The 17,256-nt window shown below is 39.2% G+C and overlaps 1 non-coding gene across 1 annotated transcript; it reads right to left on the bottom strand.

The window, feature by feature from the left end:
- Positions 1-8,635: 8,635 nt before the first annotated feature.
- On the bottom strand, positions 8,636-8,709 carry TRNAN-GUU (transfer RNA asparagine (anticodon GUU)). The gene has a single exon. It is a non-coding gene; the product is annotated as a tRNA-Asn (tRNA).
- Positions 8,710-17,256: the final 8,547 nt, after the last annotated feature.

Genomic DNA, 17,256 nt, shown 5'->3' on the forward strand with positions numbered 1-17,256 from the left:
TTGCTGCCGTGATGATCTCTGTCTGCTGATAAAGTTACATATTTATATTTCTTGATTTTTAAACTTTAGGCATGCTACTATGTAACATATTGATGACTAACGTGCGTCTGACCCTAGCCATGGTCCTTATAATCGCCTCATATGCATGCAAAAGCTGGATAATGAAAAAACAAGACAGAAGAATTGATGCCTTTCTATTATGGTGTGGGCGAAGAATATTGAATGTACCAAGGACTGCCAGAAGAATGAACAAATCTGTCTTGGAACAAGTACAGCTAGAGTGCTCCTTAGAAGCTAGGATAGCGATAGTCTTCGTCTTGCTTACTTTGGGCATATCATTAGGAAAAATCATTTGCTAGAAAAGGATACCATGTACAGTAGAGGGTCAGTGAAAACAAGGAAAACCCTCAATGAGATGGATTGACACGGTAGCCACAACAATGGGCTCAAATATATCAAAGATCATGAAGATGGTGCAGGACCGGGCAACATTTTGTTCTGTTATACATATGGTGGACACGGGTCAGAGCCGACTCGATGACAACTAACAACAACATGTAACATGAGAATTTAGCTCTTTTTTTCCTCCCTCAATTCCACCACAAATTAAGATTATTCTCAACATCCTTCTAATATAGTTATATTAAAATTTTGGTAATATCATTATATAGAGCTTAGTGTCTTTACAGAAGCCCTGGTGGGACAGTGGTTAAGAGCTACAGCTGCTAACTAAAAGGTTGGCAGTTCTACCAGCTCCTCCCTGGAACCCTACGGGGCAGTTCTGTTCTGCCCTATCGGGTTACTATGAGTTGGAATAAACTCAATGCCAATGGGTTTGGTTTTGGGTTTGACTCTGTTGCAACTATATAAACACTATTCACAGCAGAGTCATGTAGGTAACTATGATTGCTTTTCCTTTCTTGTACTTTTTGTTTACTCTAGAGTTCATAGTTAGAATTTTATTTAGTTTTCTATGTACTTCTCAGCAATTCAACTCCAAATTCTCTATCAAATGACTAAATACCCTTGCAAGACATTCAGATGCATCAAGTATTCGGATTTCATTTCTAATTCCTGTTTTGATTAAGTGATTTATATTTATGGTAATTTGCAAGATCTTCTCTTTGTCTAAAGTTTTCTGATTTTCACCATGATGTGCCTTGGTGTGGATCTATTTTTATCCATTGTGCTGTGTGCTCAGTGGGCTCTTTTAATCTGTAGGCTGGCGTGCCTCAGTTCTGAGACATTTTATTGAATTATTTCTTTGAATACTCTCATACATTTTTTTGTTCTCTGCTTCTGGAACTTCTATTATTAGGATTTTAGACCTTCTAGTTGGACCTCTAATGTTCCTGCATGAGTTTCCTATTTTTCATCTGCTTATTTTTTACCTTGTTTTCTGAAGATTTCCTTTGTTTTTTCTTTCAGCTCTTATATTGAATGTTTTATTTTTGCTATTATATTCATAATTTTAATTTCCAAGTGCTTTTTTTTTCTTCCGAGGGACATTTCCACCATTTTAAATAGTATCCTGTTCTTGTTTCACGTAGTATTACCTTTTCTTATCTCCCTGAGAATATTGACGGTAGCATTTTTTTTTCCTTTCTTTTTTTTTAGTTTTCTTCTTTCTTGCAAGGTTTGTTTCCTCCAAGTTGCTTTTTTTCCTATTTATTTCCTTGGTTTCTATCTTTCATATTGGAGGCTTCCCTCAGATATCTGGTAATCTGGTTGCTTTCATGTCTTCAAGAGTAGTGACCTAAAAAGCTGCTTGCAAGCTCTGAGGGCGTGGTTTAATATGAGCTTCACAATGGCCAGATTGTTTAGTTTGAGACGCTTCAGTGTCAGCAGCTGTAGATCCATTTTATTGAGCTGGTCAAACTCCTCAGAAAAAAACTCATCTGATTTCCTTCCTTAAAGACAGGGACCTGGCTGCCAGCTTTCTGGGAGAAGAGGCCTAGGTGTCTCAGAATTGGATTATGTGTTTCCTTAACCTCTATTTTGGGTACTGTCTGGCCCACTCTTAATCATGCCTGGTGTCCTCCAACCCAGAATTCTTCTACTTTAATCTCTTCAGGGAATATACGTTCATGGTCTCACCAGGGCTGGGGAGGGACAGTGGCCAGCTGCAGAGCTGGGAGGAGACCTCGGGATCCAACTACTTCTAGGCTTTCAACCAATCATCCTGTTTTTAGCTTCTCTCCACTCACCCCCACTTCCAGAGGTAATGGATGCTGCCAGTACCTGAATCTTGGAGATCCTGCTATGTAAATTGGGCTGAGTCTCAGCTTTCCCTGCTGCTGACTTTAAGATTCTATTTTGGGGGATTTGCTAAGCCATTTACCACTCCATCTGTTTTCCAGCTCCAGACTTTTGTTTCTGTTGTCTCCTTTCATTTTTCTCTCTATCCTTGTGGATTTATACCTTTATGAAAATCACTTCACTGCTTAATGGGGTTTTGAGAAGGAGCAAAAGCAGATGTGTGTGTTTAATCCACTATCTTTACATGGAAGGCCTTCTGTGAGATTTAAAAAAATAATTTCTGTTTATTAAATTTCTGTTCACTTTTTAATTCTTTTAATATTTTTGAAGGGCAGAACTTAAAAGGGTGTTTTTTTCCTTGGGAAGTCAAACTTAATTAAATTTTCATATGACTGTTTTTTTGTTGTTTCCAAACTTAAGAAGTCTTCTTCCTATTTTAAGTTTAGGTAAATATTTATTTAGACTTGTCCTAAGTAAAACTGCTAAATAGGCATGGTGATTTTTTGCACCAGCTCCAAATCTTCTGATGATGTTTGCACACCCCTTACCCCCCACCCTCTGCCCCATCCCGTCCTGCCCCTTTTTCTGAAGTGTGCTGAATGCCTTACAGAATCCCCAACTGGAATCTGTTCACTAATGTGCCTAGCCAAGTCCTCTCTCCTTCCACGGTAGAGCTCTGTGCTCCAGGCCTTTCCCAACCTCTTCCTCCACATCAAATCTTACCTATGCAGGGTATTATTTCATCATATTCTGTTCTTCCCTAACTCTTACAACAACCCAGTGTGGTAGATATCATTAGTCCCATTTTATAGTTGAATACATTGAGGCTTCGATAGGTTAAGTAACTCACCCAAGATCACAGGGTCAGTAAGTCATAGAAAGTCTACAATACAGTAAGCTCTTAACCTTTGCATACATACCAAAACAAAAAAACCAAACCTGTTGCCATTGATTCGGTTCCAACTCATAGTAACCCTATAGGACAGAGTAGAACTGCCCCATATGGTTTCCAAGGCTATAAATCTTTATGAAAGCAGAATGCCACATCTTTCTCCTGTTGAGTGGCTGGTGGATTCAAACTGCCAACCCTTCAGTTAGCAGCCAAGTGCTTACCCACTGTGCCACCAGGGCTCCTTCTCTATACACAGTCTTCCCACATTAGGCAATATTTACCATGCTATGTAATACATACAATAATACATTTTTTATTTTAATTGATATTTTTAAACAATACTTTAACCTATTCTAGTGAGTGTAATAGTTAATTTTTTAATTACAACAAAAAAAAGTTTTAGGTAGCTGGGCCTTTCACTGCCACTTAGGGTTACTGTCTTCTCATCTACCCCCACAAAATGCAGCATCAATTTGTAATTTTAATAACATTGCAGCTAACGATTATAGAAATAAAGCCATCTGTGACCATAGAAAGCTCCGTGAAAGCAAAACTATAGACTATAGCACTCAGCTGAGAAAGACTAGTTTTTAAGCAGTGTATTTAGATATGTCAGCATGTTATTAGACACACACTTGAGCCTATTGCTCATTTCACTGCTGTGTTTTTCAATTCAAAGAAGGATTTTTATTCTTTATGGAAACAAATGTTATCAAAATCACAAGGCATCTTCTCTAGTTCTATCTAAGGTTATATAAACACACATTTATGAGTTAATACATATTTTTTATCCTTACTGAGATTCTTAAGTTGGTTTCCAAGAAAAAATAGCAGAGGATTCTAGATCTTCTCTAGAGATTTAGTACTCTCTCTCCTCTAACCTAGAACACTCAGCTTTTCATTCTGATACCAAGTTGATTAGATCCTCCAGTTTTACACACACACACACACACACACACACACACACAGAGCTTTTAATTCTGATACCAAGTTGATTAGATCCTCCAGTTTTATATACACACACAATATTGATTAAAGAACTATTATGTGTTCTGTATGTCCTCTGTCCTCAAAGAGCTCATGGTCTAGGAAAAAGAGACATAAACACTACTATAAAATACATGAAAAACATATTTTAAAAGTCCCTTACTCTAGGGAGAAAAATATGTATTTTTGCATTTATACTTCCAGAAAAAGAATGGCCGTTTCAGACAACTTGACCCAAAAGGAAACCCGGATTCTGCTCATCCCCCTGTCTTCCCCTCTTAGTAAATGACACTATCATTCAATCAGTTGCTCAAGCCAAAACTTCTGCTCATTCTTAATTCCTCCCTTCTATTAATGTCCATTTCTGCCCCTTTCTCCCTGCCCTAAATCCAATCTATCAGCAGGTACTGCCAGTTCTGGCCCAAAATGCATTTACTAGCCAACTGGTCCTTGCCTTTTTGACAGCTACCAACACTGCTCTAAGCACCATCATCTCTCACTTAGACTACTGCAATAATTCCAGAAAGGACACTTGGCTTCCATTTCTGCTCCATGGCAATCTATTCCTTGCATAGCAGCCAGAGAGCTCTTTTAAAAGTGCAGATCAGCTTCTGTTTCAGCCATAATGGAGTAACAGGGTCTAGATTTATCCTCCCCCCACTATGGATTGAATTGTGTCCCCCAAAAATGTGCATCAGCTTGGCTAGGCCATGATTCCCAGTATTGTGTGGTTGTCCACTATTTTGTCATCTGATGTGATTTTCCTATGTGTTGTAAATCTTACCTCTATGATGTTAATGAGGTAGGACTCAGTCTATAAGATTAGGTTGTATCTTGAGTCAATCTCTTTTGAGATATAAAAGACAGAAGCAAGCAGAGAGTCATGGGGGACCTCATACCACCAAGAAAGTAGTGCCAGGAGCAGAGCACATCCTTTTGACCCGGGGTCCCTGTGCTGAGAAGCTCCTAGACCAGGGGAAGACTGATGACAAGGACCTTCTTCCAGAGCTAACAGAAAGAGAAAGCCTTCCCCTGGAGTTGTCACCCTGAATTTGGACTTCTAGCCTACTAGACTGTGAGAGAATAAATTTCTCTTTGTTAAAGCCATCCACTTGTGGTATTTCTGTTATAGTAGCAGTAGATAACTAAGACACCCTCCCCCAACTGGAAAATTGGATAAAGTATGTTAAACAACTGTTTTCAGATATTAGATGACTGGCAGCACAGCATTATTATCCTTGAGAGAAAGGAAACAACAAGGTGGGCCATTGATTGCCCCAGGTCACTGCCTGAGGCAGTTTTCAGTCTTCAGAGCATGGAGCAAGAATTCAAACAGAGCCCAGTTAAAGGTGTATATTGTAAATCCTAGAAGAATTACTGAAAACAATAACATATAAGAAAAGAGAAGATAAAATGCTGTTAGGTGTCATCGAGTTAGTTCTGACTCATAGCGCCCTGTGTACAACAAAGAAACAATGCCTGGTCCTGTGCCATCCTCACATTGCTATGTTTGAGTCCATCATTGCAGCCACTGTGTCAATCCATCTCATTGAGGGTCTTCCTCATTTTTGCTGACCCTCTACTTTTCCAAGCATGATGTCCTTCTCAGTTATCAGACTGGTCTTTCCTGATAACATGTCCAAAGTATGTGAGACGAAGTATCACCATTCTTGCTCTTAAGGAGCATTCTGACTGTACTTCTTCCAAGACTGATTTGTTCGTTCTTCTGGCAGTCCATGGTGTATTCAATATTCTTCATCAACACCATAATGGAAACCCTGGTGGCATAGTGGTTCAGAGCTACGGCTGCTAACCAAAAGGTGGGCAGTTCGAATCCACCAGGTGCTCCTTGGAAACCCTATAAGGCAGTTCTACTCTGTCTATAGGGTCACTATGAGTTGGAATTGACTCGACAGCAATGATTTTTTTTTTTTAAACACCATAATTCAAAGGCATCAATTCTTCTTCTGTGTTCTTTATTCATTGTCCAGCTTTCGCATGCATATAAGCCAATTGAAAACACTATGGCTTGGGTCAGGCAAACCTTAGTCCTTAAAGTGATTATCTTTGCTTTTTAACACTTTAAAGATCTCTTTTGCAGCAGATTTTCCCAGTGCAATGTGTTGTTTGATTTCTTGGCTGCTGCTTCCATGGGCATTGATTGTGGATCCCAGTAAAATAAAATCCTTGACAACTTCAATCTTCTCTCCTTTTATCATGATGTTGCTTATTGGTCCAGTTGTGAGAATTTTTTTTTTCCGTATGTTGAGGTGTAATTCATACTGAAGGCTGTAGTTTTTTGGTTTTTTTTTATTATTATTTTTTATTGTATTTCAGGTGAAGGCTTACAGAACAAATAGTTTCTCATGAAACAGTAGTACACATATTGTTTTATGACATTGATTAACAACCCCACAACATGTCAACCCTCTAACTTCTCAACCTTTTTTTTGGTGAAAATACACATAGCCAAAGAGACACCATTTCAAAAATTTCTACATGCATAGTTCAGTGACATTGACTACGCTCTTCCAGTTGTGCTGTTATTCTCACTTAAGATGAAGGCTTACAGAACAAAAAGTTTCTCATTTAACAGTTACTACAAATGTTGCCCTATGACAATGGTTAACAATCTCACAACACATCAACAATATCCTTACTCAACCTTGGGTTCCCTATCACCAGCTTCATTGTCCCCTTCTTCCTTCTGGCCCTTGCCACTGGACTACTGTACCTCATTAGTCTCATTTGGTTTTATGGGGCTGTCCACTCCGAGGCTGAATGGTGAACCTCAGAGATAATTTCACCACTGAGATAAAAAGGTGTCTGGGGGCCATACTCTTGGGATTTCTCCAGTCTCATTTAGGCCAGTAAATCTGCTGTTTTTTTTTGTGAGTTAGAATTATGTTCTGCATCCTTCTCCAGCTCTGTCCAGAACCCTCTGTTGTGTGAAGGCTGTGGTTCTTGATCTTCATCAGTAAGTGCTTCAAGTCCTCTTCACTTTCAGCTAGCAAGGTTGTGTCATCTGTATACTGCAGATTGTTATGAGTCTTCCTCCAATCTTGATGCCATGCTCTTCTTCATATAGTCCACCTTCTCAAATTATGTGGTTAGCATACAGATTGAATAAGTATGGTGAAAGGATACAACCCTGATGCACACCTTCCTTGACTTTAAACCATGCGGTATCTCCTTGTTTTATTTGAAACACTGCCTCTTGGTCTATGTACAGGTTCCTCATGGAGCAAAGGTAGTTCTTGGCAAAACGTAGTGGCTCAGTTGCTAAAATTTCACTGGTGGTGAATTGGGAAAATGTTTCAGTGGAGAGCAATATTGTGAAAGGTAAGATGACACAGCCATTTGAAAAATCTGCGGAAACAGTGCCTACGAAGACAGTGGAGGTGGCTGAATTATACTGATGTCCTACAGAAGGATAATGAGAGATTGAGGACTGTTAACAAATATTTAGTAGCTCAGGGGACAAGCCAACAGAGCCTCAGGGGTAGCTTACAAAGAGGCCCTTATTTCTGCAATGGAAGGGCAGGCACAGCTGAATGGCAGGCTGACCACCTAATTGTTAGGGTAGCAGAGCTCCAGAGATATTTGAATGTCCAGCCAAGCCAGGTCTGTTATGCAAGTTCAGGGCACCGGTGGGGAAAACCTGTGATCTTGAACTATGGGATGGGGAGAAGGGAGAGGATAAGTACCAGTTGTGGACCTGAGAGCAACTGCAGCAACAGAGGCTATATTTTATACACTAACTTCCCTCAGGAAGGAAGGTCTACAGGAACCATGAAGGAGCTGCTCCCTGAACCTGTATGGAAAAGAGAATTTGTGAAATGAAAGGGGTGGACTGCCAGCAGCCATGAGAATACAGCTCTCACATCTCCAGGTTCAGAGAGAGTAGTTGCTCAACGGCTTCTGCTACTGTGCTCTGAAATCTATTACTGCATTTGTGCCAAGGGTACACTTTCCATTAATGAGCATGGCAGGGAACTGAGGCAAGCCTCTTCCTGGGAGACACAGGGGTCCTTTGATGCCTGACTTTGGCTCAAGAACTCTCCAATGGCCTTGCTGAACTTTCTTTAGACTGCATCGTAATGTACGACACTTCCATCCAATCGTCCTCTCTCTCCTTTACTTGGATACAGTCTTTCATCACAATCTGATGGCTTTCCCAGACTTCTCCAGCTCCCTCCCTGTCTTCTCTCACAAGTATCTTCACTAATAAAATCCTTGTGAGTTTAATCCCTTCTTGGTGTCTGCTTCTCAGAAAATCCAGATTAACACACTGAACCTTTCTTCTGCTGTGTCCAAACCAAAAACACCAAACCTGTTGTCATCAAGTCTACTCCGACTCATAATGACCCTATAGGACAGAGTAGAACTGCTCCACAGGGTTTCCAAGGACCGGCTCGTGGATTCAAACTGCCAACCTTTTGGTTAGCAGCCGAGCTCTTATCCACTATGCCACCAGAGCTCCAAAAATCTGAGTTGTGTCCCTAGGGGGACTCGAACCACCAACCTTTTGGTTAACAGCCAAACGCGCTAGCCAATTGCACTACAGAGACTGCCTGCTATGTCCAGGCACTGTTAAATCCATCCAGTAAATGTTGTTATATCAGAAATTGTACCTTTTGAGTTAATTGAATATATGTTTAGCTCTTTTTTTATGGTTTCCATTTCTCTGTTGATTGATATTCCCCATCTATTATTTAGTCATTTCTCCAGTACCTTTCATCAGTTCCCTGGCAGAAGAAAAAAGTCCAGTTTATTATTTAGACAAGTAAGCTTTTTATCTAAAATACAGCTGGAATGGGGTAAAAGTGTCAAATGTTCTTGACTTTGAGAACTTTATGATATTTGAATCTTTTTCTTATTAAATATAAGTCACATCTCATCTTAATTGACGGGAAATTCATGCCACAATGTTTTAGAAAGGATGCTATCTTATCTGGGATAAAAAAGTGTCAAGCAATTGCACTACGGATATGTAAGATCATTAGGGGAAGCTGAGTGAAAGATACATGGGAACTGCCTGAACTATCTGTGAAGCTTCTCTCTAATGCTAGAATTATTTAAAACTAAAATGTTAAAAAAAATTTTCAAGTATCGAGTGGTCTCCCTTTCAAGATATAAAAAGCACAAACTTGCTTCAAAACCACTTTAGAGATTTGGTTTAGTGTATTCTATTCATTTAGTGAATAAGAAAATTAAATCAGTGGCCATCAACTACCTTTTTATCTGCCTTGTATTCCTTCCATTTCAGAACTATTCAATCAGTAAACAACTAAATTACATCAGTGGACTTTGACTACCTTTTTATTTGCCTTGTATTCCTTCCCCAACTCCATGTGATTCTGATAGGGCTGTCAAATCATATAAGGCTTTATCTTTATTGCTGTGGGGTGTGCCATAATCCAGGGCAACTAATCAGAATATATCATCCTTCTGAACACAGTGATAGGTTCAGCTGATATCCATGTGATCAAAGTCAAACCATCAGAGTTCTTTTGGGGAGGTCAGAAATGGACAGTAGGGAAAACAGGGACTTGCTTCTTTGTTGTCATTAGTTTTACTTTCAAATTAATCCTAGAATATTTTCTTTGCATTTGTGTGGATAGTTGCCTGAGAATGAAGTCAACATAGAGTAAAGCCGTGAGTTGGAATCGACTCCACGGCAACTGGCAACTAGCAACAACAATAGAGTTGGAGGGAGACCACCGATGCCATGCCTGGAGCCAGCGCCTCCCCTTAGACTTCAGGTTACATGAACAACGAGGTCTTTTATTCATGCTAGTTCAGGTAAAGTTGCTATTCTTTGTTGAAGGAGTCCTGATTAGTATAGCTAATAAATAGAAGATGTTTTCATTTGATATAATAGTATTCTTATAGATATACTTCAAAAGGCAACTTCCGAAATAGTAATCCTTTCCAGTGAATTTTAATTTGAGATTGAAGGAATTGTTTTCTTTCTATCATATCTTGGACAAATCCAACCTCAAATTCTTCTTCACTAAGCATTAGCATATTAACTGGTCTTCCTTGTAGGTGTATAGCTATTAACCTATCACTGAAATGATTCAACTATTTCAGAACGTTGATCAATGGTACTGAAGGAAGAATTCCAAGCTGCACTGAAGGCATTGGCAGCAGAAACACAAGCTTCCAGGAATTGATGGAATATCAGTTGAGATGTTTCAACAAATGGATGCAACGCTGGAAGCGCTAACTCATCTATGCCAAGAAATTTGGAAGACAGCTACCTGGCCAACTGACTGGAAGAGATTCATATACATACCCACTGCAAAGATGATCCAACAGAATGTGGAAATTATTGAACGATATCATTAATATCACTCACTGCTGTTGAGTCGATTTTGACTCATAGTGACCCCATAGGGTTTCCAAGGCTGTAAATCTCTACGGAAGCAGATTGCCACATCTTTCTCCTGCAGAGCAGCTAGTGGTTTTGAACTGCTGACCTTTTGGTTAGCAGTCAAGTGCTTTAACCACTGCACCACTGGTAAAATTATGCTGAAGATAATTCAAAAACTATTATAGCAGTACATTGACAGGGAATTGCCAGAAATTCAAAATGGATTTAGAAGAGGACATGAAATGAGGGATATCATTGCTGATGTCAGGTGGATCTTGGCTGAAAGCAGAAATACAAGAAAGATGTTTACCTGTGTTTTATTGACTACACAAAGGCATTTGACTGTGTGGATCATAACAAATTATGGATAACATTTTGAAGAATGGGAATTCCAGAACACTTAATTGTGCTCATGAGGAACCTGTACATAGATCAAGAGGCAGTTGTTTTAACAGAACAAGGGTATATGGCATGGTTTAAAGTCAGGAAAGGTGTGCATCAGGGTTGTACGTTCTCACCATACTTATTCAATCTATATGCTGAGCAAATAATCCAAGAAGCTGGACTATATGAAGAAGAATGGGGCATCAGAATTGGAGGAAGACTCATTAACAACCTGTGATATGCAGGTGACGCAATCTTCCTTGCTGAAAGTGAAGAGGACTTGAAGCACTTACTGATGAAGATCAAAGGCTACAACCTTCAGAATGGATTACACCTTAACAGAAAGAAAAAAAAATCCTCACAACGGGACCAGTAAATAACATCATGATAAACAGATAAAAGTTGTGAAAGATTTCATTCACTTGGATCCACAATCAACGCCCATGGAAGCAGCAGTCAAGAAATCAAAGACGTATTGCACTGGGCAAATCTGCTTCAAAAGATCCATGTAAGTGTTAAAAAGCAAAGATGTCACTTTGAGGACTAAGGTGCCTCTGACCCAAGCCATGGTGTTTTCAATTGCCTCATATGCATTTGAAAGCTGGACAATGACTAAAGAAGGCAGAAGAAGAATTGATGCCTTTGAATTATGGTGTTGGCAAAGAATGTTGAATATGCCATGGACTGCCAAAAATAAAAACAAATCTATCTTAGAAGAAGGACAGCCAGAATGCTCCTTAGAAGCAAGGATGGAGAGATTTCATCTCATGTACTTTGGACATGTTATCAGGAGGGACCAGTCCCTAGAGAAGGACATCATGCTTGATAAAGTACAGGGTCAGCAAAAAAGAGGAAGACCCTCAATAAGATGGTTTGACACTGTGGCTGCAACAATGGGCTCAAACATAGCAATGGTTGTGAGGGTGGTGCAGGACCAGGCAGTGTTTCATTCTGTTGTACATAGTGTTGCTATGAGTCAAAACTGACTCGACACCATCTAACAACAACAGCAAAACATAAGCAATGTCTTTTCTATTAGTGCCCCTATTCTGTACTATGTACTCTTCCTGGGTAATCTTATCCACCCTCAATGTTTCAGCAACCACCTAAATGCTGATGAAAAGTAAGTTCACAATGTCAGCTTATTCCTCTCTCCAATGCTTCAGAAACTAGACGTCAACATGTCACTATTTCCTACACACCTCACACTTAATTTGTCAAAATGGAATTAATCATCTTTCCCACTAACCTTACTCTTTTTATTATAATTTAAAAATATTAATTGATGAAAATGTTAACTACCCAACCTCTAAGAGAAGGTGACATCCTTACTTTCTTCGCCTTCTATATCCAATCAACCATGAAGCCCAGTTATTGATTGTCTACCAATTATTTATTAAATCCATCTTCTCTTCTTCTCTACTATGACATTCCAATACAATAACATCCTAATTTTAGTCTCAACTCCCTCACATACATCCTTTACATGCTGCCAGGGCTCTATCTGAATTTCAAGACTGTTTCTTCAGTGGCTTCTCATTACATAGAGAGTGCAAGTCTCCTTGGTCTCAGCTTTGCCTCCATACCAGACGCTTGCTGCCCCTGCTTTACACCCATGCATTTGTACTTGTCTAACAATATCATGCTGTTCCTTGATAGTACCTTGACTCATGTTACTGTTTACTTTGACTTCAATGTTCTTCCCATCCTTGCGCCTGTGACTTTTTTTCCTTCTTTACAAGTCCACTCAGGAGGTAGCTACTTCAAGATGTGACTCCTGAATCTCTGAAACCAGATTAGGGGCCCCTTGTCTGAGCTCTCCTCCACATGTCTGTCAGTTTGTCATACTGTGGCAGCTTGCGTGTTGCTGTGATGCTGAAAGTTATGCCACCAGTATATCAAATACTAGCAGGGTCACCCATGGTGGACAGGTTTCAGCTGAGCTTCCAGACTAAAATAGACTAGGAAGAAGGACCTGGCAGTCTACTTTTGAAAAAAATTAGTCAGTAAAAAACTTACGAATAGTAGTGGAACATTGTCTGATATAGTGCCGAAAGATGAGCCCCTAAGATTGGAAGGCACTCAAAATACAACTGGGGGAGAGCTGCCTCCTCAAAGTAGAGACCACCTTAATGACCTGGATGGAGTCAAGCTTTCGGGACCTTCACCCACTGATGTGGCATGACTCAAAATGAGAAGAAACAGCTGCAAATGCCATTAATAATAGGAATGTGGAACATACGAAGTATGAATCTAGGAAAACTGGAAATTGTCAAAAATTAAATGAAACCCATAAGCATTGATATCCTAGGCATTAGTGAGCTGAAATGGATGGGTATTGGCCGTTCTGAATTAGACAATCACATAGTCTACTATGCCAGGAATGACAAATTGCAGAGGAATGGCATTGCATTAATTGTCAAAAAGAACATTTCAAGATCTCTCCTGAAGTACAACGGTGTCCACGATAGGAAAATATCTATATACCTACAAGGATGACCAGCTAATAATACTATTATTCAAATTTACATACCAATCACTAAGGCCAAAGATGAAGAAACTGAAGATTTTTTTTACCAACTTCTGCACTCTGAAATTGATCAAACATGCAATCAGGATGCATTGATAATTACTGGTGATTGGAATGCGAAAGTTGGAAACAAAGCAGAATGATCAGTAGTTGGAAAATATGGCCTTGGTGATAGAAATGATGCCAGAGATCGCATGACATAATTTTGCAAGACTAGCAACTTCTTCATTGCCAACACCTTTTTTCAACAACGTAAATGGTGACTATACACATGACCTCACCAGACAGAATACAGAGGAATCAAATCGACTATATCTGTGGAAAGAGACGATGGGAAAGCTCAATAATCATCAGTCAGAACAAGGCCAAGGGCCGACTGAGGAACATACTATCAATCGCTCATATGTAAGTTCAAGCTGAAACTGAAGAAAATTAGAACAAGTCCACAAGAGTCAAAATACGACCTTGATTATATCCCACCTGAATTTAGAGACCATCACAAGAATAGATCTAATGCATTAAACACTAATGACCAAAGACCTGTCAAGTTGTGGAATGACATCAAGGATACCATATATGACAAAAACAAGAGGTCATTAAAAAGACAGGAAAGAAAGAAAAGACCAAAATGGATGTCAGAAGAGACTCTGAAACATGCTCTTGAACACAGAGTAGCTAAAGCAAATGGAAGAAATGATGAAGTAAAAGGGCTAAACAGAAGATTTCAAAGGACAGCTCAAGAAGACAAAGTATTATAATGATATATGCAAAGACCCGGAGTTAGAAAACCAACAGGGAAGAACACACTTGGCATTTCTCAAGCTGAAAAAACTGAAGAAAAATTTCAAGCCTCAAGGTGCAATACTGAAGGATTCTATGAGAAAAATACTGAACGCGGGCAGCATCAGAAGAAGATGTAAGGAATACACAGAGTCACTGTACCAAAAAGAATTGGTTGACGTTCAGTCATTTCAGGAGGTAGCATATGATCATGAACCAATGGTAGGGAAGGTAGGAAGAAGTCCAAGATGCACTGAAGGCATTGGCAAAAAACAAGGCTCCAGGAATTGACGGAATACCAGTTGAGATGTTTCAACAAATGGATGCAGCTCTGGAAGTGCTCACTCGTCTATGCCAAGAAATTTGGAAGACAGTTGCCTGGCCAATGAACTCAAAGAGATCCATATTTGTGCCTATTCCAAAGAAAGGTGATCCAACAGAATGTGAAAATTATCAAACAATATCATTAATATTGCACACAAGTAAAATTTTGCTGAAGATCATTCAAAAGCACTTGCAGCAGTACATCCACAGGGAACAGCCAGAAATTCAAGATGGATTCAGGAGAGGACGTGGAATGAGAGATATCATTGCTGATGTCAAATGGATCCTTACTGAAAGCAGAGAATACCAGAAAGATGTTTACCTGTGTTTTATTGACTACACAGAGGCATTTGACTGTGTGGATCGTAACAAATTAAGGATAACATTGCGAAGAATGGGAATTCCAGAACACTTAATTGTGCTCATGAGGAACCTGTACTTAGATCAAGAGGCAGTTGTTTGAACAGAACAAGGGGATACTGCGTGGTTTAAAGTCAGGAAAGGTATGCATCAGAATTGTATCCTTTCACCACACTTACTCAGTCTGTATGCTAAGTAATCTGAGAAGCTGGACTATATGAAGAAGAATGGGGCATCAGCATTGGAGGAAGACTCATTAAAAACCTGTGATATGCAGATGACACAACCTTGCTTGCTGAAAGTGAAGAGAACTTGAAGCACTTACTGATGAAGATCAAAGACCACAGCCTTCAGTATGGATTACACCTCAAGATAAAGAAAACAAAAATCCTCACAACTGGACCAATAGGCAACATCATGATAAATGGAGAAAAGACTGAAGTTGTCAAGGATTACATTTTACTTGAATCCACAATCAACGCCCATAGATGCATCAGTCAAGAAATCAAAAGACACATTGCATTGGGCAAATCTGCTGCATAAAACCTCTTTAAAGTGTTAAAAAGCATAGATGTCACTTTGAGGCCTAAGGTGTGCCTGACCCAAGCCATGGTGTTTTCTATTGCCTCATGTGTATGTGAAAGCTGGACAACGAATAAGGAAGACCGAAGAAGAATTGATGCCTTTGAATTATGGTGTTGCTGAAGAATACTGAATATGCCATTGACTGCCAGAAGAGTGAACAAATCTGTCTTGGAAGAAATACAGCCAGAATACTCCTTAGAAGCAAGAATGATGAGACTGCCTCACGCACTTTGGACATGCTAGCAGGAGGGACGAGTCCCTGGAGAAAGACAGCATACTGGTAAAGCAGAGGGTCACTGAAAAAGAAGACCCTTAATGAGATGGACTGACATAGTGGCTGCAACAATGGGCTCAAGCATAACAAAGATTATGAGGATGGCACAGGGCCGGGCAGTGTTTCATTCTGTTGTACATATGGTTGCCATGAGTTGGAATCGACTCGACGGCACCTGACAACTCTGAGCTCTAAGAAATTAGGTTCCTATTTTCTACTATTGGAGCTACCACAATGACCTTTTCATTTATCTCCCTTTCTTTTTATACTGCATTCAATATACTGTACAAGGGATACATTGATAAAAATAGTACTAAAAGTTACAGATATTTCTGGTAAACACTAGGTGTCACTCTTATCTTTTGTTTGAACAAACAACAGCCTCTGTATTCTACCTTTCAACTCTGTTCAAAAAAATTTTTTTGTTTGTTGTTGTTTTTCTGGTTAAACCTTACATTAAAAAAAAAGTATTCTCATGCTGTAACTTTTTTTTTTAAACAACTTTTAGGCCTATGCAGATTCAACAAAGAATGGCTAAGTCCCAAAACAAAAACTACTCTAATTTAGTTTTTTAAATTTACTGAGTGATGTTTTTAAGTATGAATTAGCTTAGCATTGCCAGCCCAACTGGTTTGCTGACTATCAAAAATAAGTTTATTGATTTTAAAAAGCATGCATTTAATTATATTTCTTTAAATAATCATGAAACTTGGAAAAAGTGCTGAAAATTGTCTTTAAAATTGTTTTCTAATGCTCACAAAAGACAAACTCTCACTCTTTGCAATGAGATCGAGTAGTAAATATTTGATGATGTACTATGATTATTTGTAGGATTTTCAAAGCACTAAGTAGTTTAAAAGTGGTCTGAAGAATGCACAGAAACATTTCTGTACCAAGAGGAAAAAAATTAGAATATGTTTTCAGAAGCGAAGACTTGATAGTGCTTTAATTTAAAAAACAAAGACACAAACAACTAAACAAGTATTCTTTATATTTCTATACACAGGAAAACTCACCTTATATTAACTGTTATTTTTTTCCTCAAACCTAACAATCTCCTAATTTCTCTAGCTTAGTAAATGGCTCCCCTCCCATCTAATTACTTTAGCCCAAAGCTTGGTGATTATCTTTGATTTTTCCTTTTCTCTCATCTTCTATATCCAAACCATCAGCAAGCTCTATTGATTCAGCTTCCAAAATATATCTATAATCTGTCCACTACTTTCTGTCTCCACTGCCACCACCCTGGTCCAAGTCACTACGTCTCACCCACCAGAGAAGCCTTCTTAGTGATCTCCCTGCCCAAGCCTGCTCCAACCACTGTGAATCCTCAACTGAGTGGAAAAGACCAGCACCATAATAAATCTATTCTACTAGAACCCGGAAGGAACGATCTAAGGTAGAAAGTCCTCCGAGATTGGAACTAATCTAAGAAAGTTCTGATCCTGCAAAGGAACTATGAAACACTTTAGATGACTAATGCTAGGAATATCAAACAGCCA

The sequence above is a fragment of the Trichechus manatus genome, unplaced genomic scaffold (assembly GCF_000243295.1).
Source record: "Trichechus manatus latirostris isolate Lorelei unplaced genomic scaffold, TriManLat1.0 scaffold00199, whole genome shotgun sequence".
Classification (NCBI taxonomy): Eukaryota; Metazoa; Chordata; class Mammalia; order Sirenia; family Trichechidae; genus Trichechus; species Trichechus manatus.